The sequence below is a fragment of the Apodemus sylvaticus genome, chromosome 19 (genome assembly GCF_947179515.1).
Source record: "Apodemus sylvaticus chromosome 19, mApoSyl1.1, whole genome shotgun sequence".
NCBI lineage: Eukaryota > Metazoa > Chordata > Mammalia > Rodentia > Muridae > Apodemus > Apodemus sylvaticus.
In genome coordinates this window covers 56287771-56312883 of record NC_067490.1, presented here as the reverse complement: position 1 = coordinate 56312883, position 25113 = coordinate 56287771, and the positions used below count along the sequence as shown (strand labels likewise).

Below are 25113 nucleotides of genomic sequence, written 5' to 3'. Positions count from 1 at the left end.
CAACTAAATGTAACCAAGTGTCATATGTAAACGATCTAAACTATACAGTCTATTACTCTTTCTATTAAAATCTTTATGGTAAGAATTTAGGTTTAGAGTCCATGAATTAGCTAATTTAAAATTAGCTTAAAGGGTCTTTATGAAAAGGAGAAGAAAAATCTAAATTCATGTTATCATCTTTGGCATCTCAATCCTTCTCCTCCAAGAGTCTGTGTTAGAATTCACTTGTTCCTTCATATTTATAATATTCATATATAACTATATATAAATGCCAGATGGCTTTGACAACCTAGTTGGACATTTCAACATATAGTAGCTTCAGCCAAAACAGCCCAAAGATTCTGAGGAATAAGACCATTGTTCAATTTTTAAGTAAGAGTACCCATGCCTTCATTTATAGTCAGCTTTCTGCCAAACCATTATAGACATACTAAATACTCAGATGTGAACTCACAGGAACACCAATCACATCAGTGCACGAGACATATATAACAGCTGCTATGCACTGAGAGAAGAAAATGGTGACCAATACTGACAGAGAAAGCCTTATGCAGTAAAAATATCTTTATGTGACCAGAAAAGGAACACAAGCCCCTTAAACAAGGTTCTGACAGAGAAAACCTTATGCAGTAAAAATATCTTTATGTGACCAGAAAAGGAACACAAGCCCCTTAAACAAGGTTCGAGCTACTTCAGAGAGTGACATTAACATTCCACTTAGGAAAATATTACCTAAACGCTTTACTGAAAAGGAGAAAATGCTCCAATTGACACTTGTCTAACTTGCCTGAGATGCTGTGTCTGACACCCTAGTCAGGGCTGAGCGCCGGAATGCACTTCCAGGAAATGTTAAAAGGCTATAATCCATGGATGCAAAAGATCAGAAAATGGACAGATGTGGTTAGGTACAGTAGATCAGGAAGCTTACAAAATGCTAAGGAAATGAGAATCCCTTGGAATCAAGATTCACATTTCAAAAAAGCATCTTCAGTCAGTACAAATCTTATGCCTACAAAAGATCAAACATTTTCCTATTTTGTTTTGATCTAAAAAGTAAAAAAGTGACTTTAATTTTTTTTGTGTGTACAAGCAGTGACAAAAGCTGTCTTACTATCACAAGCTTCAGTTGATGTCCTGTGAGAAAAATCTTCTGAAAGAATCAGTGGTATCTTTCCTTAAATGACTATGAGGATAAAAATAAAAAGCAAAAGCAAAAGACAAAAATCCAACAGGCTGGGGCACGGAAGTGCACTGGGGAACTACTTTCATATGACCACGAAAGTTGTGGGATTGTAAAGATAATATTAATGCTTTTATTTACTTCCTTCTAAAAACTGTAGCCTGAGATGCTGGCAGCTCTAGTAAAAATGTCACAGTAATAGTTTAAATTACTGTCAAGAAGAAAGATTGAGATTCACTTCTGCACAAGAAAACCCTGTTACAAGGCTCAATACACACAAACACACACAAACACACACATACATACATACATACAAAAACATATACAAGTACTCACAAACACACACACATACATACATACATACACACAAACGCACACATACATGCACAAACACATGCACACATACTAACAAACACATATACAAGAACATACACACATATACATACATGCATACATACACAAACATACACAAGCCCTTACAAACTACTTAGACACAAAAACATGCTTACACACAAAATCATGCATATGCCCACACAAACATACATTTAAGTGAAAAACATTGATGCAAAGAAAATTTGTATGATTTCTGGATTGTTTTTCAAATTAAAAAAAACTTAAATGGGAGAGTGGGGGCCTTTGGTGTAGGACCTCGGCTGGACGCAAGCAGGCAGGAAGCTTTTCACACACAACTGCACTGTCTGTCCATCAGCTGATGTCCTGGTTATGATCATCTTAGGGAAACTCATTAGTCTGCACGTGTATGTGTGTGTCTCTGTGTGTGTGTGTCTGTGTGTGTGTTACATATGTGTTACATTTCAATTCTCAAAGATTACTACCCTAACACATCCATTTTAAAAACAGTGACAATTAGAATAAATCTTCCCTAGAACTATGTGTAAAAAATGAAAAGGGGAAAAAGGGGATGAAATAAAAGAAGACACTTTATCACAATCAAAATCATTCGAATTATTGCCACAAAATTCTATTTCATGCAGTATCTTCAGAGGTTAAAAACTGTTGAGAAGCAAGTAAATACATTCATTTCCTAGCGTGCACATGAGTGTGAAAGACAGTAAGAGGGTGGAACAAAGAATAATTATGTGGGAACAAACCTCAATAGGACAGTCAGAGAATGTGAGCATATTTAAGTGACTTAAATAAGAAAGAACAACATACCTCAAGTTGAGATGGATCAACTCCACAGCATGGGACTTTAAAATGTGCTTGCCAGTCCTGGTCACCAAGCCTGCCTTCCGATTTGTAACTGAGGCAATTTGGAGGCGGGGAGGGCACAAAATGTGCCTGTTGAGAGATTAGAAGAGGAAATTTTATATAGTCTGCAGGCAGTATTTTACAGAAATCCTGGTTGCATCAAGATACTTTATCTTAAAAACTACAGATATAATATACTCCTCTGACCACACAAACACTTGTAAAAAAGAGTTAATTACTAAGGTGTATAGCAACCAACAGTTAAATATATGAACCATAAGAAAACAACAATGAGGAATAACAGAATAGCTCACTGAAGGGTGACAGGACAGGGGAGCCACTCAGGGCTTCTTGAGTGCAAGCCTGTGTGTTAAGAAGCCAAACCAGCATTGCACTTAAGATTCTTTCTTTAAGGAGGAACTGGACAGTCGGGTGGGTATCTGACACCGGGGCTGCCAAACACAAGTTCTACCACTGAGCCACACTCCAGTCAATACCCCAACTTACTCCATCTTCTTCTACTAATCATCAAGAAAATCATTATAAAACTTTTTACTCACTGTTGAAGAACTATTTATCAAGCTTCATATACCAAGTACAAGAAGCTGTGGGGAACACCAAAATAAGACATGGTCCCTGCTCACAGGTTTATAATCTACTACAGAATAAAAGCCATGCGTGAAAACGACCTAACATAAATAGAGATAGTGTTAAGGCAAGCTCAGTAGATCCTTATGATTTAGGGAAGGATGCCTTCCCTCTGATATGTGAAAGAAGCATCTAAGAAAAGGCTGCCTTTGTTCTAGGCCCTGAGAGACCACCAATTCCTCTAGAGAAGTGATCTAGTTTCACTAGGGCGCAGGGAGGATGATGGATAAAGCAGTAATAAATGGGAAGATGCGTGGGTAATGGAACTATGGGTAAGAGTCCCACAGTCCACTCAGTTGCTATTCTGTTATCCACCAAGTGATCAGCCAACTCTACAAAAAGACAACCTCAACACAGGGTAAATATTAATATTTTTAAAGAAAGTACATCTATGACAACACATTAAAACATAACTAAAGGGAAGCTAAGAGATCAATCAGGGAACTATTATAATAAACAGGTAAAATAAGCAGATAACGCTGATGAAAAAAAAAAAAGCAAAACACAAAAGACACCGTGGGAATGAAATTAAAGCCCTAGGAATGACAGACAGGACATGTGTAAGGACATGGGACAGATAGCTCACTGGTTAAGAGCACGCTGCTCTTGTGGAGAGCCCAAGTTAGTTTTCATGTTGGGTGGCTCACATCTGCCTGTAATCTTGTTAATTCCAACTCCAGGGGATCCAATGTCCTCTTCCAGCCTCTGTAGGCACTTGCATGTATATGCACACACAAGCCCCCCTCCCAAGATGCAGACACATACACACGATTAAACATGTAGATCACAAGAGCCAGTGTGACACTAGGGATCTGGCTGGCAGCACTTTCTAGAGAAAGGAGAATACAGTTTAGCTCAGTCTGAGGAGCAAAGGAATGTGTAATTTGGGGCAGGAACAGTAAAATAACCTTGGGGCTTGAAAAGCTAGCAGGGTTTAAAGAAGTATCCCTAGGAACAGACAGCTTGTTTTCCACTATGGGAGGTTTAAAAAGAAAAATCTAGAGTGAGCGAAGGGTACCAAGACAGTTAAGAGGATATTGAAGATCTAAGCCAGAGGGAAAATGATATAAAGGGTCCTAGGAGAGAATGTGGTAAGAACACAAATGAAAAGGTTCTCTGAAGAGAGGAAAAAAATCCCTCAGACACAAAGGAATGATATAGAAATTTTTCCCTGGTAAGAAATTCAGGCATTAAGGCCAGGCAGTGATGAATACCCCTTTAACCCCAGCACTTAGGAGGCAGAGGCAAGTAGATCTCTGAATTTGAAGCTAGCCTGGTCTACAGAGTGAATTCTAGACAGCCATGGCTACCCAGAGAAACCCTATCTCAACCCAACAAAAACAAAGAAATTCAGGAATTGGTGTGTGTGTGTGTGTGTGTGTGTGTGTGTGTGTAAATAGGACCTACTCAGTCTACTCAGTTGCTTGCATATACATGCTTTGAGGACCAGACACTTGGCATTGAATAACCAATGAGAGGGCATCTTCCATAGGGAAGACAACCTCTCTCAGCATCCCTTAGTTGCCTGTAGTTCTTATCTGAGGTTGGGGTCCCACGGGATTTCCCTCTTCCACTTTTCCCCCCTCATTGTCCTTGTTCAGGCCCTGCCATATTGTAACAATTAAAGAAGATGAGGCCAGAAACTTGAGAAGGAGCAAGGGTGGGCCATGGAAGTTGTTAGACTAAGGAAAGGGAATGGAGAGAAATGATGTAATTATATTTTACTTAAAACAATAATAAATACACTTAATGTTTTTAAAAAGAAACACAGATATTACAACTCCAGTTAAGAGCACAAACTAGAGAACAACTGGAGAAGAGAAAAGGAACAGTCTACTTAAAAAGGCACAATGAAAGAACCCAGGTATCCCTCAACAGAAGAGTGGATGCAAAAAAATGTGGTATATCTACACAATGGAGTACTATTCAGCCATTAGAAACAATGAATTCATGAAATTCTTAGGCAAATGAATGGAGCTAGAGAATATCATACTAAGTGAGGTAACCCAGACTCAAAAGGTGAATCATGGTATGCACTCACTAATAAGTGGATATTAACCTAGAAAACTGGAATACCCAAAACATAATCCACACATCAAATGAGGTACAAGAAGAAAGGAGGAGTGGCCCCTGGTTCTGGAAAGACTCAGTGAAACAGTATTCAGCAAAACCAGAACGGGGAAGTGGGAAGGGGTGGATGGGAGGACAGGGGAAGAGAAGGGGGCTTACGGGACTTTTGGGGAGTGGGGGGGGCTAGAAAAGGGGAAATCATTTGAAATGTAAATAAATTATATCGAATAAAAAAAAAAAGGCACAATGAAGGTCAGAATCCATGAGTGGTGATCAGAAGACAGGTCAACTGCAGAGAGGGATGCCCCTGAAAGTACTTGGGAAGTCTCCTCCCAGTCAAGAAAATGTTGGCTTTAAGACAACGCATTGGGCTTAGTAGTTAAGAACATGTACAATTTTTTTTTTTGCATGGGATCCAAGTTTAGTTCCCAGTACCTACATGAGATGGCTCACACCTGCTGTAACTATAGCTCCAGGGGATTTGATAATCAGGTGCATACATACATACATACATACATACGTATGTACATAGGTGCATTCGTTTTCTCTCTCTCTCTCTCTAAGATTTATTTATCTTTTAAAATTTAAAGAATTTTTTTTAAAGGCAGTGTAGTTAGGAGTTGGAAATACTGACACTGAAATCTGAAATACTGAAAACCAATAAAGGGTTCTGAATGCAGAGAGTAATGCCTTGCTCCAGAACTTATAGCCCAGGAAAGAAACAGAACTTTGGGAACTACAGTGATCACATACATTCCCACACTGATGAGTTCATGTAAAAGAATTAAAATGCCAAGAATACATTTTAGACCAAATTATTTGATCTTTATTTATTCATAAACCCAAGTCTAAATATATACAGAGCATTTTTTTAAAAAAAATGGCTGCAAGTTTACTCCTGGCTAAAGAAATTCCCCAAAGCAAATAAAAACTGGAAATATTTTGAACTATATCACATATATGATTTGAATTAAGGAGAGAGGAGATGTCTAAGAATATTGCTTCATTAGCAGACATGAGACAAAGCTGAGGAGGTAAGCCCCCCATCCCTTACTGCTGACTCCTACCTCCAGACCCATGTGATCCAAAATCACATCAACTCTCTACCCAATTAGTGAGGATTGCATTAGGAGAACTCAGCACTTTTAGTCCAGAATCCCTCTAGAGACCAGGGAAAAGATGAGTTCCATCACATGGCCAGTATCAACAGCCACTGAATAAATATCTCAGGGACATGGACAAAGACATTTATCTGCTGTGCTGGCAGCCGCTACAACCAGCCTTCCTAACAGAGTCCTTTCGGTAAGGACCGCTGTCTAAGCGACCTGTCATATAGCTTTATAAAGTAGCATTAATACTGTGGGCCAAAATGAGATTGATCTTTGAGCTTCGTGGTCTCCTGTTGTCAACAGTGCATTATAAAACCAATACTAAATACTTTATAAACAAGTCTCCCTACAGTGTATTAGAGAAACAGTGCACATTTCATGCTCCATAGTTAGGTAGCCACATATCCATCAAGCTAATAAATTATTTATTAGATACCCCGAAGTGCAATAAGAGTCAATAAACTAACTTCTGAATACTTGTATGCAACTATTTCAATGGAAATTGTAACCTGGATGAGAAAACATTCTCACTAACAATCGCAGATGGAAGACCCTCTCTCAAGTATACCATTAGAAGGGAGCACATACGTTGAGAGAGAGAGAGAGAGAGAGAGAGAGAGAGAGAGAGAGAGAGAGAGAGAGAGAGAGAGAGAGAGAGAGAGAGAGAAGAAATTCCTGTCTAGAAGATAATTTTTGTTACTGAACTTTAAGCAATACCCAACACCATACAAATTTCTTCTGTTTGTATATACAGGCCTCTGATTCCCCCATCCTCAGGGAAATAATAATTGGTAGAAACATGTCTATCATACCTCAACTCAGATGACAGCTCCTACTAATGCTTTGCAGTTGTGATTTCAAAGAAACTATGCAATGCCTTGAGAGTGTATACAACAAGGTCTGTGATATACACGCAGTAAGGAATGCAGAAGTTATTAACCAAAGATTTAAAGGAACTTTAATTTATTTTTTCGTTTCTTTTTTTCTCCCCTTGTACTTTTGGTTAAAGCTGCCAAGCCCTTAGATACATGTGATGCAGTCCCCAATGCCCAGTCCAACATCACTAGACTAGAATTAATCAGTGGTTAATTCTACCATTTCTGAAAGAGGACCTTCTGTTCTGGAATGTATTCCAGCCCTCCAAAGAAAACATTTCTTCAGCTGGGAGTTATTTCTCAAACTATCAGAGGCGTGGACCTCTGTGTAGTATTGCGGTGCCATGGTTTCACATGCTGGCCACATTAATAGTGAAGAGCAAGCATCTGTAACCCACAGCTGTGTGTGCTCCAGCCCCAAAGCACCCGCAGGGCCGGTGCCAATGCAAACCACTCTTCCCGTCCCACATCAGAACCACACTGGTTTTCTTCAGGAGCCAGAGACTCGAGATACAGTTCTGAAAATGGGTTTTTTGGTACTTTCCACTCACATGATGGGTATGGACTGTCAAGAAGAATACTGTCAGGGTCACTGGCTCTTTCCTTCTCCCCACCCCACATCAAGTGGATAAGCTAGAAAGGGGAAAGTGAGGGGGGAGTGCAGTGGAGGACAGGCTCAATGAATAGCAGATACATGTATAAAATGTACGTATATGCACAATGAATATATACAGTGAAAATATTTTTTTTCAGAGAAGGAAAAACAAAAGTTATAGTGTTGAAGTATCCTAAAAAGCCCCTGGGAAACAACCTAAACAGATAAACATACAGGTTTTTTTCCCCCACAGTATTTTTATTTTTCTTCCTAATATCTTATAGTTTTATTCCTATAGGCAAGAGTTGTGAGGGTTGAAACACATTTTATGAGGGCTAGGTGAAAAAAGCAGAAATAAAGGAGGAGCATGAGAGGGATGATTTCACATTACTTTCTCAAAAGACACATCCCTGAGTCCTAGGCATCATGAAAGCGGATAGCAAAGCACAGACTGAGACTAACTTCTTTGTATTATTTTCGCTACTACAACCACTACTGCTAATATTTGCCCTTGGACACAGATGGTACTAGATCCAAAGCTCAGTGAGTCTGGTTTGCTTGCAGCAAAGAGAAAGACTAAAATTTCTTTTTAAAAAATGACAATGATCTAACTGAGCTTTATTAAAAAATCATAAAGTATAAAAGTACACAGTACTCAGTATTTTATCCTATCACGCACATGTATGCACTGAACTGGTATCATACAGCTATCTCCATATGACTCAGCAGCTTCTGCCATACAGCAGCCCATGTGCCATTTATTCACATTGCATGCCCAGCAGTCAACTGTGTATGTGGTTAGAACTCCAGCAAGGAGACTTTTTTTAACCATAGGATTGACTATCTGTAGAAGCTTTTACTTACTGACCAAATCACTTAACCCAAATTTTCTACCTCCAAATGGTAGTAGTAGAAGTAATTCATAGAATCATTGTGAAAACCAAATACTTTGGTTAGTACAAAAGGTTTACCTAGTTTCTAGACATAGATACTCAACAAATATGAATCTCTCTCTCTCTCTCTCTCTCTCTCTCTCTCTCTCTCTCTCTCTCTCTCTCTCACACACACACACACACACACATGCACAGTATATGTGTGTGTGTGTGTGTATAGATTTCAAACTAGATGGCTTTGGGCATTTTTGTTTGGCCTGTGTTTTAATTAATGGCCAACATATAAAGTTCACATATAAAGGGAGAGTTAGACGGAGACAAAAGGTAAGTGTTGGGAAACTAAAGGTATAGCATAAAAATTCCTTTTCAACAACTCTAAACTGGGGTGGAACAGAAGCTACTGTCTTTTTAGCAGGCACCCCTCCCCCACCAGTCTCTTCAACCATCACCTGTTTTCCTCATTTTGTTGTTTGCCTGGCTACTTGAGCCTTTCAAGTACTACATATGGAGAGTTCATTCCCACACACAAAGGAAAATAGTATTTAAACAAGGCTGGCCTTGAACTCACTGAGATCCACCTTCCTCTGCCTCCTGAGTGCTGGGATTAAAGGTGTGCACCACCATGCACAGCTCCACATGTTTTCCATTGCATTTTCTTTCAATCAATGGAAATCTTTTCTCTGAAAAATGAAGATGTGAATTCTGAACATGGGGGAAGAGCAGTGCAGAGCCTGGGTGTCTTAGCCTTTGTAATTTGAGGCATCCCGCGGGGAGGTTGGGGGTGACTAATTTAATATGATTGCTTTACAACCAAGGAAACTGAGGCTGAACACAAAATGAGTTGGTAACAGAACCAGGACCATTTTCTAGGCTTGGGTCTACCATATTGCTTTGACAGCAGAGTTTAAAGCAGTGGCCATATATTGAAAACTCATGGTATACCAGAGTTTCTCCTACTGACCTGACAAAACCAAATATTAAACTTTCAAGAAACTTCCCAGGCAAATTGTATTTAAACTGTGAACTTAAAATAGGTAAGATTGGAAGTCATCAACAGTTGGACAGATTCTAGCTCTTTGCATATAGCCCCATGAGCCAGACAATGAACTTTTCTAAGCACAAGCCCTGGTAGATACTCTGACTCGTGGCTAACTCCAGCACTGGGCATTCTATATATGGTACATAGAAAAAACAGTGTTTCCATGCCCTGCTTTCCAGAGATTGCAAAGCCAAGCCATATCCTAAGAGTTAAGGAAGAAAACAAATATGTCCATTGGCTAAGATCACTCACTCTATAAGGCATAGTGACAAGTTACATAAAGATGGAATTGGTCAAAAATCCAGCAACTAGAATTCTTACCTTAATCATTATAAATAGACATTTATTGCATTCAGTGTTCACCTGCTGTATGCCAGATACTGTGAAAAGGATCAAAATTCCCCTACATACATTCCGTTTTTCTTTTCATAAGCCTCATTATAAAAATGCAAATAAATAAAAACACTACATACCAGACCCAAAGCCTATATAAGGTAATGAACTTATGTTCTGTTAGAACTGCAACTCAAAGTAGAATCTATGATTTTTTCATATTAAATTTTACTCTTTAAGTATTGAATATATTTTATGTATTCATCTAATAAAAAAAAGCCCAAACTCTATGACAACATTTCAATCAGAAAAAACTACTCTGTTCCCTTAACTCATCAATGACCTGAAATCAATGACCACATCATTCCCTTGTGCTTAGCTTTTCTTCATGTTCCAGGGTATCCACAAGTACATTTGTCAACATCTACACATACGTTAGTGACTTGATTCTGCATGAGAGAAAAGATGTGATTCATTTGTTTTTGAGGTCATGTGACCTTGCTTAATAATATAGATTCTAAGTCCTATATATATTCTAATTTCTCTATTATATATATGTATATAATCTATATCAGTGTGTGTGTGTGTGTGTGTGTGTGTGTGTGTGTGTATTAGAGTAGATTAGTATCCATCCACTTGACCTGAGCGAGCAGGAACAGGGGTCCTTAATGACAAGGTGTTGAGTGAAAGACCAGGGATAAGAAATAAAGAAGATGAGAACAACGATGACAAAGGCTATAGTTAGGACCAGGAGCTCTTCTATAAGCCTACGATGCAGTCCAAGCAAGTTTACTAAGAAGTACAGTGTTTGAGATACTATTTGTAGCCAAAGTCTGATCATGTTGACAGAGAGAACAAGAGATACCTCATATGTATGTGTGTGTGTGTGTATATGATTCCCATTTGTATCAAATACATTTCATTTTGTTTTTCATAAGCCCCATGAGGTAGGTACTAATGAGGTAGGTACTAATATCAGTGTGTCTCCCTTATCAATGAGGAAACTAGCAGGATGAAATCACTTGGCCAAATCTTGTTGAGGTGAAAATTTAAGACTGAGTGGGTCTACTTTCAAAGCATGTACTCACCTCAACTGGCTGTGTTGTTTCATTTTTACCATTTCCTTGAAAATTGTTAAATACTATCTTGATTCCTTAAGAAGTAAAAGTATTTGCCAATTGTTTTTCAATCTGAACACCACTTAACATGAATCTCTTTAGGGCTTGGGGAAATTATTTCCCAGAAGAGTTTAAACCAAAAGAAATCTGGGAATACACCATTTTTAAAATTTCAATAATCTACCAAGTTTATCCTTTTTGTAGTCAGCTTATCATTTTATGTACAATAATTACATATTGTACAACTAACATGTACATTTTCGTGCTTTTAGAATTTGTTTTAATTTATTATGATATTTCTATGGAATATTATGTAGCTGTTAAAAAGAAAGAGAAAAATGTCTATAAACATAGTGCCAACGCTCTGCTGTATTTAATTTGCGAAATTATTTTGAGGTAGAAAAAAATTGGGCCACAAATACAAATACTGATACTTAAAATTTTCTGTAAACAAGTTTTTGAGTTATCCTACATGATCTTTTTAAAATCATCTCCAAGCAAATTTCTTGGATCTCCAAGAAAGTTATCCTACATGATCTTTTTAAAATCATCTCCAAGCAAATTTCTTCGATCTCCAAGAAAATCACAAAAGGTGCAGAAAATCCTCACTGTCTGTGGCATTACTGTCTAAAGTATAAAATAAAAAGAGAGTACAAAGGAGAGAAGAGCCCAATACTGTGGCCTGGACACACAGATGACCAAACAGAGTTACAGGGTTTATAGGTCCAAATAAGCTAAGCAACTTCGTTTCTTCTCTGGAGGAGGCTGGAAACAGTGCCCATGTCTTCAGAGTTATACCATTTTAAACAAAGTCCCCTCACTTCCTGACTTCCGGGTTAGTCAGGCAGGCATGTACAAACCCTAAGTGGAAAGAGAAGGTGTAAATACTTGCTCTCTTAAAGTCCCCAAATCAGTGCAAGTGTTGCTAGCTGCAGTATGAATGCAGCAGAAATAATTTGGTCCTGAGAGGACTTGTGACAGCACTCTAAACAGGAAGGCATCATGAGGAAGTACACAGGAGCACTGCACCTTGGACAGACAGATGCAATGAATTAATAAGAGGTGAGATTATATAGGTCAACTGCACAGGCCTTGAGACTGGAGAACCATGCTCTTCAATCAGTCAATGCAAGCTTTGTGGTTTTCTAGGAACAATGGGCAGTGAATATAAGAAGAGAGAGAGAGATCGAAACAGTAAGTATTCGGTTGGCAGGGGTTTGGGTGAGGGTTGTATGTCCACATTCCCACAGAATACAAGGTACAAGAACAAAAGAGCTTGCTGTTTTTCTGTATGCTACAAGTATATAAACACTTGGAAATACAGTATATTTAAACAGAAAAGGGAAAGCCCATGACATGGTAGCACCTGAGGCCCCTCCACCTGCAATTAGATGAAATAAATTAGCAATTTACAAGTACTTCCATTTTAAAAAGATCATGTAGGATAACTCAAAAACTTGTTTACAGAAAATTTTAAGTATCAGTATTTGTATTTGTGGCCCAATTTTTTTCTACCTCAAAATAATTTCGCAAATTAAATATAGCAGAGCGTTGGCACTATGTTTATAGACATTTTCTACCTTATAATCCCAACTGGAAGCTCACCCCAAAACAACAGCACCTATGGCTTTGCTATAAACTACAGAGACACTACGCCCAGTGTTTATATCTCTATAGGGGATCACCTGTCCATGCTCTTTAGGAAGGAGCCTCTTTCCAGAACTCACAGTAAACTACTAAACCAGGAGGCCAGTGTATATGTTCTCTCGCACAAGCACTTAAATCTTTGTGATTTTCCACACTCAAGAGCCTTCCTCTCAGGCCCAAAACTCAGTGTGTGTGAATCAGACCTTTGTAACTGTTCTCATATAACTGTTCCCTGCCCATTTCAGAGTTTTGTTAACAAACAATTAAACCTCCTACTCGTCGGGGCTTAAAAGCAAATTCAAGTGTTTAACTTCTATAGTCTTACCACATTTGGCAAACTGCCCAGTATTCAAAGGTATTTAAGAAATTTGGATGAAGGAATGAACACTAGATGAGGAGTGGGGCTAAGCCCAGGGTGTGCTTCTCCAGGCTGCTCCCTCAACAGCACTGGAAGCCTTTGCTGACTGAGCACTTTGCATTGTTTTCTTTGTTCCCTCAGCTCCTCAGCCTGTCAGAGCATTCATCATTAGCCAGTAAAGACTCACTTGTAAGATGAGGCGTCTTCATTACTGAATTTTGTCGTTTCTTTTAAAGTTTCTAGTTAGAATCATATTTTAAAGGTTTTCAGATCAAAACAAAAGGAAAATAAAATAAAGAACTGACAAAGTCCAAGCTAAGGCCAGATTCATGAAGACATGCTTCTAAATGTCCTTTCCTAAATATTTAACCAACTGTAGGTAAACTGCCTAGGGTACCATGAACACTTGATGCTGGCTGAGACAATGTAAAAGAAAGTCCTCCATCTTCCTCCATGATCTCTTCAACATGACATTCTAAATGCTTTTAAGGAAAGCAAGTGCTACCTCTAAGAAACCACAAATTAAAACCTTCAAGAAGAGCCTCTCTTCTGGCTGGGGATATATCTCAGGAGAAAGTGCTTGCTCAGAATACATACATACAAACATACATACATACATACATACATACCCTCTCTATATGCCCAAAGAAATGCAGCCTCTGTTCCCTCTCATAACACTTCTTTATCCCTTATACTATGGATTCATCAATTACTCTTAGTCACAACTCATAAAAAGATGTAAATGTTTTTCTGGTATATAAGCTCCTTCATGGTATATTTTCCTAAGCAAATTGTTTTGTACATATTTTCAATTATTATTAAAAATGTTTGCCAGTGTGGGTGGATATGGATTGTATCTCGAACATGCATGATCAGCCCTCTACCACTAAGCTGTCTAACATTATTCTCCTTTTAATATGACAGTGTAAAGATTCTACTTAACATACAGAATTCCCATCTGAAGGCAAAAATCAACTGCCATGCAATGTTTTTAAGAACACTTTTAAAAATTATGCCTTAAAAAAGAAATGAATATGACAAGGACATATGCTCCACTATGTTCATAGCAGTCTTATTTATTATAGCCAGAAGCTGGAAAGAACCCAGATGTCCTTCAACAGGAGAATGGATACAGAAAATGTGGTATATTTACACAATGGAATACTACTCAGCTATTAAAAACAATGACTTCATGAAATTCTTAGGCAAATGGATGAAACTAGAAAATATCATCTTGAGTGAGGTAACCCAATCACAAAAGAACACACATGGTATGTACTCACTGATATGTGGATATTAACCCAAAAGCTTGGAACACCCAGGAAACAATTCACAGACCACATGAAGCTCAAGAAGAAGGAAGACCAAAGTGTGGGTTCTTTGATCCTTTTTAGAAGGGGGAACAAAATACTCAGAAAATACTGAGAAAAGGTATGGAGCAAAGACTGAAGGAAAGGTCATCCAGAAACTGCCCCACCTGGGGATTCATCCCATATACAGTCACTATTGTGGATGCCAAGAAGTATATGCTGACAGGAGCCTGATATAGTTTTCTCCTGAGAGGCTCTGTCAGAGCCTGAGAAATAGAGGCGGATGCTTGCAGGCAACCATTGGACTGAGCACGGGGTCCCCAATGGAGGAGCTAGAGAAAGGACTGAAGCAGTTGAAGAGGTTTGCAACTCCATAGAAAGAACAACAATATCAACCAACCAGAGCTCCCAGGGTCTAAACCACCAACCAAGGAGTACACATGGAGGGACCCAAGGCTCCAGTCACATATGTAGCAGAGGATGGCCTTTGTGAGGCATCAATGGAAGAAGAGGCCTTGGTTCTATGAAGGCTCGATGTCCCAGTGTAGGGGAATTTGAGGGCAGGGAGGCAGAAGTGTGTGTGTGTGTGTGTGTGTGTGTGTGTGTGTGTGTGTGGCATACACTCAAACAATCAGGAGCGGGTGAGATTTTCTGGATTTTCTAGCTGGGGGGAGGGAATTGGGAAGATTGAAATGTAAATAAATAAAATATCCAATAAAAATTATATGAAAACAAACAAACAAAAAAAGAAACGAATTTAGAAGTCATTGTTCCCCTGCTACCTGTAGTCCAAATGAAGCTGTGTGACAAAGGGTTACCTTCAGGTGGGAAGCTGTTTGGGATGCCTTTGTTTCTTTCTTGAATTCATTCTGATTTACTAGTGCCCAGCATGATAAAGAAATATACACCAGTAGAAAAAATGTTGAGTCTGGAATACTTTTAATGTTTTCACTTCCCTCTTGAACCAAAACCTCCATCTTTAAGTATAATTAATTGGTGACTGAAACTTTAAGGAACATTAAGAGAGTCATTACCATATCAAAACATTTGAACAATGCCATCAGTGTGTTTTCGGGCCAGCCAATTAATCAAAAGAGGTTTCGTGAGGTTGTACATAAAACTTAGTGTTTTAATCTTAGAACTAAAATTCTCATGCACTCTTGGAAATCAAGTATTTAGATTGTATTTAGATTCTGATTCTGTGCTGACAACAACAAAAGACATGGTGTTAAGTAAACACAGCCTTAAAAAGAAAAAAAAAATAAAACACAACTTGGCGTTTGTATATAACAAAGTAACAGAAAAAGTGTGAGTTGCCCAATGAACCAAAACACAATGCAGCCTTCATGGCTACAGCCAGTGAGCTCTGAGCAAAGGAAGGGGATTCTACAACCTCCTAAATATGCTCTCAGTTAGATCCTGGATGAGCACTTTAGTAGTGATTAAAACTTATGATACTGCAGAGAGCCTTATGTCAAGATGTTTCCACGTTCCTTAATGTCGTGTGAACATCCCAGGTCAAATACAACATGACACTAATAGTCTGAAAATAAAGAGGATAAACCAGAAACTATTTTAACAGACTTAACAGGGTCCTCTTTGCAGTGGTTGTGGGAGAGACATGGCAGAGGCTGAACATTAACAACGGTTGTTAAGTTACCACTTCAAAAAGATTTTAAAGTATATTTTTTTAAATCCTGAAATGCATGTCCTGGTAAATTTCTATATAAATTTGATTTACAAATTCTACCGAAAGAGTGACACAGATGGCAGAATAAATAACTACAATAAATCATTATTAAATAACTGTAAATCTTTGTAATGACATAATGCCTAACATAAAAAAAAAAGTATGCAGCAATGAACCTTCAGTAGAAGAAAAGTACTCTTCACACAGGAAAGCAAATTACAAAACTTACCATGCCCATATCACAATATGATTCAATGACTAAACAGGGAAATACAATTCACATAAATTGTACTGAAGCCTACAGCAGAGCTGATCTTACTATCCTATCAAAACAGTGTATGGCAAGGGGTAACACGCTCCGGCGGCTCCCACTGACGATCACACGCACAGCAGCTAAGTCTTACAGGTACAGCTGCATCCAATATTTTGTTAGACAATAAAAACATATTCCAGGTATCAATCAACAAGCGCTGTTTGTCCTTTCTCCCGAAGTTTCATAAATATTCTGTAGCAATAATTTATCAGCCTGCCATACTCTCTTCCCTCCATACGCAGCTCCAATCTACTTCAAAATAAACTTTTTCAAAAGACGTAGAGTTACATTCTTTTTGATGCAGAGCAGATGGGTAGCTACAGTAGTAACACATTACTTTAGATACCGCTTCAGGTAAATCACTCCAAACATCTCTGCATTATTGAGCTCTCTGAAGCTTTTCTTTGTCAATGTTCAGAGGCTTGGTACCCTGTGGCAACCAACAGGGTTCATGGCTCTAGCCAGCAAGATGAACTCCAGCAGATGACAGGCCTCAGAGTTCCTGCTCTCAACCTATGATTGCGGTCTCTGCCTCTCAGGAAGGGTAAATTATTAACCAACACTTTCATGGGAGAACTGTCTAAGACAAACCCATTGTAACTGTGAGCCCACCAAATATCTCACACCATCAGTTGGTAAAGTCTCTGTCCAGGTCACCATTGCTTTCTCTTGATTGTATTTATACTTCAGTTCCCCAACACTAGTCTTCATAAAATGGAAAGGGATTCCCGAAGGCTACCTCTTCCTACTTTTCTATTTGTCAGACCCGGTCAGCAAAAGCATTTCTTCATAGGAAGCCAACCCCCTGCTTCTTTGAATCCTTTTAGATTTACCAGAACAGGAGGCTGATTTAAGCAGGTGGCTCCAGGACAAAAGATACACAAACTGATCTATGTAATACAGTAGATGGCAGACAGTCCTAATTTTAAACTAGATCAAAAACATTTTGTAAATGAGAATTTTTCCCACCTATATGTCCTTTTTCAATTTGTTGCAGCAACTAAGATAGTCATGAAGTGAGTCTACTCTAGACACACACCTGGAGCTCCAACTCGGTATTTCTTCCCAATAAGACACTTCCCTCTTCACCGTCACTTCCGAGCCACACAAAACCATTCTCTGTGCATCCCCCACTCTCCTGGGAGAGAAAAGCATCTGTGCTATGGTTTCAAATCCAACACATTCCAGATCAAATAAATACGCCAGTAAACGGATACCTAACTGTGCCGGGGGGATAAACATCTACAAGTTATGTGTGGAAACAAATGAAAATATTTCCAAATAAGCAAAAGTTCAAAGGAGGGCAGCAAGACAGAAGGAACGAGAGGATTCCAGGTCTCAAGGGAGGCGCAGGAGCAGGAGAACAGTCAGCACACCCAAGAGACTCAGAGAAGGTACAACTCTGTGAGTAGCATAGGCCAAGGGGAGGAACCCCTAAGCACACACACTACTGCGGAAGGCACAGATCTGGATTACAAGTGTTGGCAACCTAAATGTTCTACCACAGTGTTCAGGAAAAGCACTAAAAGATAAAAATAATAGCCACTGCTAGGACTATGCCTCCTGGATCAACCACTTAAGAATGATTTACTTGTGTTAAATCTATGATTACACAGCAGAAGAAATGACCCCCTTTCTCCTCTCACTTTCTGTGTCCCTACATACCAGCCTATCCAGCTACCAACATCCAGTTGAGGGCCACAAAGCCCTATCATCAGCCTACATAGGAATGGCCCCCAAAGACTCTGTGTTTAAATGATTGGGCCATAGGGAGTTATTGGCACTATTATGGAGCATGGCTTTGTTCAGAGTAGGTGTGGCCTTGTTGAAGGAAGTGTGTTACTGAGTAGTAGGCTTTGAGATCTCCTGTGCTCTAGCTATGTCGGGCATGACACACAGTCTCCTGCTGCCTGCCTTGGGATCAAAATGTAGACCTCTTAGCTCCTTCTCCAGCACCATTCCTGCCTGGCCTGCAATCTGCTGTGTTAGCCACCATGACCATAATGGACTAAACCTCTGAAACTGTAAGCCAGCCTCAATTAAATATTTTCTGTTAGAAAAGTTGCCATGGCATCTCTTCATAGCATTAAAATCCTAATGAGACAATCGATTTCTACACAACAGATGAATTTTCTAGTGTAAATCCATCTCCAAGGCTCTGTGCAACAGCAACTTCAAACCTGACTTCTCAACTCTGCCCACCTTAGCAAGTGATGTCATCCACCACTCTGAACTCGGAAATGACTTTTTCCTTTTATACACACCACTCTCTCCTTCCTCAATTTTGTAAAACAAGTGTTTCCTTGGAGACATAGTGTATCTGAGTCTTTTCTCTAACTTTTGGAACAGAGGTAAATCTCTCTAAGGATTGAACCCAGTCTCTAGATTTACAGTATAATGATAACACCAGTATAGAGATGGTAAGATTTGTTACCTAGCAAATCAACTCAACATACGTATAAATGATTGTCTTGGATCCAAATATCCTCATGGAGATTTAAGAGAGACTATCCCAAAGGGGAAACACTTTATCAATTTTAATTTTATTATTTTCACATACTTTTCCCTAACTTTTCAGCGGTTTTGAGCTACCTTACAAGTGCATACCTTTCAATACCTACTCAGTAATGTGTGTCCTTTCTTGATGAGAATGTGTTTGTTGTTTTTGTAGCTGGCAGAATGATTGCATTTCCCAGAAGCCTTGTTGTTCTTCTAATACTTTTCTTATGCAATCAATCTCTAGAGCCTTCCAGTATCTCTACCTTCACTTACTCTCTAGTCCACTAGCTACATCCCAACAAGCATGCACTTTCACAGTTAAAATAACCCCCTGCCTCAGCTTTGTGGATTTGCATTTTCTCCTTTTGAACTGATTTTTGAATTAAAGCTGAGTCTCCCAAGTCCTCTAAAAGGAACATGATTTTCAACCTCTGCCAACCTTCCCAGTTTTGATCACCTGACTCCTCTCCCAGTGACCAGTGTTTCTACCAGTCATCTCACATAGATCTCATAGAATATCTATGAAGGTGTTCTGAATTCATTCCATTCGAGTACCAAAATGAGCTGTTATCAGTCTCAATGTAAGCAAGTCTTATAAATTATCACCTATTTAGTGTTATACCAAAATAGCTTATATCTTTATAATATTTAAATTTTGATATTTGATAAATATTTAACAAATTAAAAACACAGTTAAACCCTGTCCTCTTTCTTGTTCTTTTCCTAGGTTCTTTGTTGTATTTGTCACTAAATACAACAGTGGTAAAGCTCTTTGGACCTATATCCCCAGTATTAGCGGAAAGAGACTAAATAAATACTTCTGAGTTTATCCTTCAATAGCTGGGCAGAACAGGGACAGAAACTGCTTAAAGCTCATTTTATCTTTATGTACTTACCTATTAGATATTTATTCTAATCTTAGATCTCCTGCTGTAGTAGAGTATCTTGAATCCTGTCATTTTGCAGGCTTCCTGCATTAGGTTTGATTACTAAACAGGAAGCCATTTTCATAAAGATTCCAATGCCTTACCACCCCTGCTTTCTGAAGAGCACTATGTGAAAACAGATAAACTCAGGCCCTGCAGTTTGAGTCCAGTAAGTCCTTATACAATTTCTTGATAATTGTTGAGCATGACATAATTAGAAATGCCCTCATGTGTCAAAAGGGTGGAGATGGTGCTTCTGTATGACAAAACCAGTTATGTTTGGGTATGTCTTCAAACTCATTTGTCAAAACTACATTTGTGGACAATATCAATGCAACTGTCAATGAAATCCTGCTCTTCTTAGCAATCATCACATGTTGGTTATATATTTGACACCATGACACTATTAAAATGATTTTTTCTTTGTCTTGATACTAGGGATAAACATGGACCTCAAATATGCTAGGCAAGTACGTTATCACTGAGATACATCCCTGGCCCAGCAACCTCTGATTAAAAGATAAAACCTATCTATGAAGATGTTCTTAATTCATTCAGTTCATTAGAGTACCAAAATGGGCTGTTACCAGTCCTCATGTAAGGAAGTCTTATAAATTACCACACATTTTTTTCTATAACAAATAGCTTTTATTCCTTTATCGTATTTAAACTTAATAAATATTTAACAAATTTAAAACACAGTAAGGTACATACATGGTCACCATAACAAGTTAACAAAATTCCAATGTCTTTAAACAAGAGAAACTTACATTCTGTTGGGCAGGTCTCACTGAGCCAATCTCAAAGTGTAGCATCTTCAAGAGGTGCTAATAGACAATCTGCTTCCCAGTCCTTTCCAGGTTCAATAGGCTGTCTGGATTACTTCACTTGTGCCCCTTGTTCTATCTTCACAGGCAGGATGCTATATCTGACCATTCTTCCTTCCAGTATTATAGCTTTCTCCCTCACCATAGCTAGAAAAACTTCATAACTCTTAACTACCCATGCAATTAAATTAGGTCTACATAGATTACCCCGGAGTACCTCCCTTATCTCATAGTCCTTAACCTTAATCATATCTCTAACATCCCTAAGGTTAAGATTTGCAGGCTCTTTTATTGTCAATGTATGTGGTGTGCATGTCTATATGAAAGTGTTCGTGTGTGTCTGTTGGTATGAAAGGTTGATGTTGGATGCTTGGTCACCTATTTCTGCAGGGTCTCTCAACTGAACCCAGAGCTCACTGGTTCACTTAGTCTAGATTATGAGCTTATTCTAGGCATCACTTGTCTCTGCTTCCCAAGCACCGAAATGACATGTGGACTGTTATCAAGTAGTCCTGACATTTATCTAGGTACAGGGGATCTACACTCATGACCTCATGCTTGAATACCAAGTACTTTTACTGCACACAGCAGCATGTGCTGGGTGCAATTTGCAGGTTCTTAATATTTGCACACAATGAGGGGCTATTGTGCTGTTGACCAAACAATCTACATAAAATTTTCAAGTCAACATCCTCACAGTGAGAATTTACAGTATTCCTAACTATTATGGTGTGGTGTATCCACCTTGTCACAACAATTAAAAGCTTCAAATAATCAATTAATTTTATTTATAGTCACACATATATACACTTAAAAAATACCTAAAAATATATTTATCTTTCACTTGGATGGGTAAAATATTCTGTGATCAGTTTGTTTGTGTTCCACACAGTGATTCCTGAGCAGATTTGTTTTCATTTTAAAGTCATAAATTCTAGGAAACTAATTCATCTAAACTTTGTTATGATACCTAACTGCATAGTAACAATTTTCAGATTACACCAGAAAGCAGCATAGAGAAACAGTGTGCCAATTACACATTACTACTCCAACAATATAGCTTCACACTTCAACATTATGAAGTATGATTTCAGCACTGGAACGTTAGACGTTACACAAATTGTACTTAATATTTTTGCTTTGTTATAAAAAGTTGTTTTTTTTTTTTTTTTAACCACAAAGAAGGCTTTACCTAAAGCCTGTTTAATCAGGGACACAAACTTACTAAGTCAATGGCATCTGAAAGGACTTTAATAGAAAGGTATTTTATTAAGGCTCATAGGACAAAAACCAATCAACCAATGAACCAACCAACCAAACAAGCCCTACAAAGTTGATTTTCTTTAATTTGTTTTTACCAAGACATTTTACCCTCCTCCAGTTGGAATGTAAGTTTCCTCACTAGCATCAGTGTGAATGAATGTTAATATTACCCACACAACACAGTGTCAACATGCATCCTCAAGGTGCGTTTTCTACCAGGCCATTTATTTACAATCCAGTCTTATTGTTTGCATATTTTAAATCTGTGTAGGCATGCCACTGTAACACTGAAGGCTACAAGTAACATAAATTTAAAATACTTCAATTTTTAGAATCAGAAACTCATGAGTTAGGTATATTAAATTTAATTTGTAATATGAGTGTATTATTTTTTATTCGATATGTTTTTTAATTTACATTTCAAATGATTTTCCCTTTTCTGGCCCCCCATTCCCTGAAAGTCCCATAAGCCATTTTCCCTCCCCCTATTCTTCCATCCACCCCTTCCCACTTCCCTGTTCTGGTTTTGCCCTATACTGCTACACTGAGTCTTTCCAGAACCAGGCCACTCCTCCATTCTTCTTGTACATCACTTGATGTGTGGATAATGTTTTGGGTATTCCAATTTTCTAGGCTAATATCCACTTATTAGTGAGTGCATACTATGATTAATCTTTTGAGACTGGGTTACCTCACTTAGTATGATGTTCTCCAGCTCCATCCATTTGTCTAAGAATTTCATGAAGGACTCCATTGTATATATATACCACATTTTTTGCATCCATTCTTCCGTTGAGGGATACCTGGGTTCTTTCCAGGTTCTGGATATTATAAATAGGTCTGCTATGAACATAGTGGACCACGTATCCTTATTACCTGCTGGGGAATCCTCTGGGTATATGCCCAGGAGTGGTATAGCAGGATCTTCTGGAAGTGACCTGCCCAGTTTTCTGAGGAACTGCCAAACTGACTTCCAGAGTGGTTGTACCAATTTGCAACCCCACCAGCAGTGAAAGAGTGTTCCTCTTTCTCTACATCCTTGCCAACACCTGCTGTCTCCTGAATTTTTAATCTTAGCCATTCTGACTGGTGTAAGGTGAAATCTCAGGGTTGTTTTGATTTGCATTTCCCTAATGACTAATGAAGTTGAGCATTTTTTAAGATGCTTCTCAGCCATCTGAAGTTCTTTGGGTGAAAATTCTTTGTTTAGCTCTGTACCTCATTTTTAATAGGGTTATTTGGCTTTCTGTGGTCTAACTTCTTGAGTTCTTTGTATATATTGGATATTTGCCCTCTATCTGATGTAGAGTTGGTGAAGATCTTTTCCCAATTTGTTGGTGGCCTATTTGTCCTTTTGATGGTGTCCTTTGCCTTACAGAAACTTTGTGATTATATGAGGTTCCGTTTGTCAATTCTTGATCTTAGAGCATACACTATTGGTGTTCTGTTCAGGAACTTTCCCCCTGTACCAATGTCCTCAAGGGTCTTCCCCAGTTTCTTTTCTATTAGCTTCAGTGTCTGGCTTTATGTGGAGGTCCTTGATCCATTTGGAGTTGAGCTTAGTACAAGGAGATAAGGATGGATCAATTCGCATTCTTCTGCATGCTGACCTCCAGTTGAACCAGCACCATTTGTTGAAAAGGCTATCTTTTTTCCATTGGATGTTTCCAGCTCCTTTGTCGAGGATCAAATGGCCATAGGTGTGTGGGTTCATTTCTGGATCTTCAATCCTATTCCACTGATCTGCCTGCCTGTCACTGTACCAATACCATGCAGTTTTTAACACTATTGCTCTGTAGTATTGCTTGAGGTCAGGGATACTGATTCCCCCAGAATTTCTTTTGTTGTTGAGAATAGTTTTAGCTATCCTGGGTTTTTGTTATTCTAGATGAATTTGAGAATTGTCTTTTAACTCTATGAAGGACTGAGTTGGGATTTTGATGGGTATTGCGTTGAATCTGTATATTGCTTTTGGCAAAATCGCCATTTTAACTATTATTAATCTTGCTAATCCATGAGCATGGGAGATTTTTTCATTTTCTGAGATCTTCTTCTATTTCCTTCTTCACAGTCTTGAAGTTCTTGTCATACAGATCTTTCACTTGTTTGGTCAGTCATAGCAAGGTACTTTATACTCTTTGTGGCTATTGTGAAGGGTGTCATTTCCCTAATTTATTTCTCAGCCTGCTTAACCTTTGAGTAGAGGAAGGCCACTGATTTGCTTGAGTTGATTTTATAACCGGCCACTTTGCAGAAGTTGTCTGTCAGCTGTAGGAGTTCTCTAGTAGAGTTTTTTGGGTCACTTATGTAGACTATCATATCATCTGCAAATAGTGATAGTTTGACTTCTTCCTTTCCAATTTGTTTCCCTTTGACCTCCTTATGTTGTCTAATTGCCTAAGCTAGTACCTCAAGTACAATATTAAAAATATAAGGAGAGAGGGGGCAGCCTTGTCTAATCTCTAATTTTAGTGGGATTGCTTCAAGTTTCTCTCCATTTAGTCTGATGTTGGCTACTGGTTTGTTGTATATTGCTTTTACTATGTTTAGGTATGGGCCTTGAATTCCTGTTCTTTCCAAGACTTTAAGCATGAAAGGATGCTGAATTTTATCAAATTCTTTTTCAGCATCCAATGAAATGACAATGTGGTTTATTTTTATATCATGAAAAATATAAGCCACTTCTATTGGGGGAAGAAATGACATGAAAGTTACCTAAAATGACATCTTAGCAAGCTACCAAGTATTCAGCTTCCTTTAATGGCTCTCAGAACATATACTCAGTATTAGGGGGAATATAAGTAACTAAAGTGTTTAATATTATCTGCACCCACATGCTGAGTCTAAAACATGAATCTTCAAAATACCACGGTTTGTGGTCTTTCAAAGCTGAACCTTAGCAGATTAAATTTTATTCCTTGGGATTATTTCCATTTAAATGGTATTGGGAAAAGGGCAGTGAACAGAAAGAGTAACAAACTCTAAGGAAGCTTTGGACCCTGAGGGCAGCAGGGAAGTTGAGAAATTAGGGGACCCCTCACTATCTACTCCTAGCTCCTCCATTCCCATAACCCCAGCAGTCGTTGCTCCTGTTCATTCCCCTACGTACTTAAAAAACCATCCAGGCATACCACACAGGGAATGAAGGAAATATAGCACTGTCCATGAGGTCACGAATGGATTCTCAAAGAGACATGAAGTAGCTCAG

The 25113-nt window shown here is 38.6% G+C and overlaps 1 long non-coding RNA gene across 12 annotated transcripts in view; it reads right to left on the bottom strand.

Annotated features, from left to right (window-relative positions):
* LOC127669153 (uncharacterized) overlaps positions 1-25113 on the bottom strand; it is a 118257-nt gene that overhangs the window by 54271 nt on the left and 38873 nt on the right. For 11 of the 12 annotated variants that reach the window (XR_007974336.1, XR_007974331.1, XR_007974327.1 and 8 more), the window contains one exon: positions 2357-2482. This is a non-coding gene — a long non-coding RNA (uncharacterized LOC127669153). Of the gene's footprint in view, positions 1-2356; positions 2483-9150; positions 9220-25113 lie in introns of those variants that run through there. The other variant, XR_007974335.1, reaches the window with a different exon arrangement.